This window comes from Oryx dammah, unplaced genomic scaffold (assembly GCF_014754425.2).
Source record: "Oryx dammah isolate SB20612 unplaced genomic scaffold, SCBI_Odam_1.1 HiC_scaffold_29, whole genome shotgun sequence".
NCBI classification, from domain to species: domain Eukaryota; kingdom Metazoa; phylum Chordata; class Mammalia; order Artiodactyla; family Bovidae; genus Oryx; species Oryx dammah.
This window is the reverse complement of record NW_024070213.1, coordinates 58,560,026-58,562,961: the sequence shown is the minus strand read 5'-3', so window position 1 is coordinate 58,562,961 and position 2,936 is coordinate 58,560,026.

The following is a 2,936-nucleotide window of genomic DNA, read 5'->3' as shown; positions in this document are numbered from 1 at the left end:
TGGTTTGGTCTGCTCACTTATTTTGGCTTTTGTTTGTTTGTTTTCTGTATTCCACATATGAGTAAGTCATATGGTATTTGTCTTTCTCTATTTAACTTATTTCACTTAGAATAATACCCTTGAAGTCCACCCATGTTATCACTAATGGCAAGGTTTCATCTTTTTTAGGTTGAGTATGGTTCTATTCTATATATACACCGTTTCTTCTTTATCCATCCGTCAGTGGACACTTAAATTGTTTCTCTATCTTGGTTATTGTAAATAATGCTGTGATGAACACAGGGGTGCATGTATCTTTTCAAATTAGTATTTTCATATCCTTTGGATAAATACCCAGAAGCAGAATAGCTGAATCATATGGTAACTCTATTCTTAATTTTTTGAGAAATCTCTGTACTTTTTCCTATCTTCACTGAGCCAATTTATATTCTCACCAAGAATGTTATGAGAGTTTCCTTTTCTCCACATCTTCACCATCACTTCTTATATTTTGCCTTTTTGGTAATAGCTATTCTAACAGGCATGAGGTGGTATCTCATTATGGCTTTGATTTGTATTTCCCTAATAATTTGTGATGTTTAACATGTTTTCTTGTGCCGATTGACCATCTGTATGACTTCTATGGAAAAATGTACATTAAAATCCTTTACTCATGATTTTATTTCACTCATTTATTGTTGAAACACACACTGTTGTTTGTAAATGCAAAGTAATCAGGGATGGAAGCAGAGAAAATGCAAGTCTTTAAAGAGCTTACATTTTTTAAAAGTTTATTTTTAATTGGAGGATAATTACTTTACAATGTTGTGTTGGTTTCTGCTGTACAACAATATGAATCAGCTATAAGTATATGTATATCCCTTCCTTCTGGAACCTCCCTTCCAGTTCCCCATTCCAGCCTTCTCAGCACCAAGTTGTGTTCCCTATGCTATACAGCTGTTTCCAGCTATTTTACCCATGGTGGTGTATATATGTCAATGCTACTGTTTCAGTTTGTCTCCCTCTACTTCCCCTGATAGGTCCACAAGTCCTTCTCTATGCCTCTGCCCATTTTTTAATCAATTTGTTTGTTTTTTTGTTGAATTGCATGCATTCTTTATATTGTCCCCTGAAAGGGGGACTATAGACTATAGACATTAGACTGTAGAGTAAAATATGCCCCTGAATATTTTTTAAATGATATAACAAAAGAATTACTGGAGGCAGTTTGCCAAGTAGGGAAACTTATACATGCACATCAATCAACAAATGATCATCTGTCAAATAATCTCTCAATCCTACATCAGTATAGTTCCATACGATACAAAACACTGTATATGTTATTCATATTACTAACACTAGACATCAAAAATGAGAAGATAAAAAAAGATATTAAAATGATAATGTGAAAATATAAATTTCATTTATTTACAGGTGTGAGAATTCTTACACCTGTATCAATGCAGGTGTATTATTAACTAAAGAACAATATGAATGCTTTATGAGAATTCTGTAGTCAGTATAATTGCTTCATGCTAGCCCAACCTAAGCAACTAATCAATGAATTATTATAAACTTTTTAAGACATGCAGTATTATAGTCAGAGTCATAATACAGTATCAGAAACATTGTTACATTTTTTAAAACCCACCTACCTATGATGATAATATGCAGTTTCTCTAATTACAAGAGAGAGTACACATACCATGCATTCATACTCAATTGCTAAGTCATGTCTAACTCCTTGCAACCACATGGACTGTAGCCCCACATGTCCGTCTGTCCATGGGATTTTCCAGCCAAGAATACTGGAGTGGGTTGCCATTTCCTCCTCCAGGGGATCTTCTCAACTCAAGGCTTCCACCTGGGAAGCCCACATATACTGTGGTGGTGGTTTAGTCACTAAGTCGTGTCTGACTCTTGTGACCCAACGGACTGTAGTCTGCCAGGCTCCTCTGTCCATAGGATTTTCCAGGCTAGAATACAAGAATTTGTTGTCATTTCCTTCTCTAGGGGATTGTCCTGACCCAGGAATCAAACCTGAGTCTCCTGCATTACAGGCAGATTCTTTACCAACTGAGCTATAAGGGAAGCTCCATAGTATAATTCATTATGAGCATAATTCATTATGAATGTAATTCATAATGTATTGGATAGGCCAAAAAGTTCATTCCGCTTTTCCATACCATTGTACAGAAAAACCAGAATGAACTTTTTAGCCAACCTAATAATAGAAGAGTTCATGTCATAAAAGAAGTCAAAAGCAGTCTTAAATTATTGGAGTCCTTTTGCCCAATTGCCTAATGTCACTTGTCTCTAGCACTGCTTCAAAGGTCTGCATCCTTTCCTTGCCATCTGGCACTGATTCACAACCACTCATCTCCGTCAAATCTTCTGTTAATTCCTTTGTTGTGGTATTTAGCAGTTCTTGAACTTTTTCAACTTCCATATCTTGAAACAAAATACCCACTTCACCACTTGCCCTATCCTCGATATCTTTCATGATTCTCTTGATTGGCTCTGCTGTAAATCATGTCAAGTCATGTACAGCATCTGGACACAGTTTCTCCAGCAGGAATTTACTGTTTCAGGCCTGATGGCTTTCACAGCTTTTTCTATAACAATGATGACATCTTCAGTGGTATAATCCTTTCAGACTTTCAGGATGTTCTGTCTGTCAAAGTTCTCTTCCATATCATTGACAATATTTTCTGTAGAGTATCGTGTGTAATGAGCCTTAAAGATCAATATGCCTCGTGATCTAGGGGCTGAAATAGAGATGTTGTGTTAAGGGCGCAAGTAGACACTTTTGGTATTTAACTCATGGAGTTCTGGGAGGCCAGGGACATTGTCCAGTTTAAAAAAAAGTTAAGGCATACCTTCACGGTACTTCCTACTCTAGCACCAGAGCGTCTATGGAACCAATGCAGAAAAGAAAAGAGTATTTGTCTAGTTCT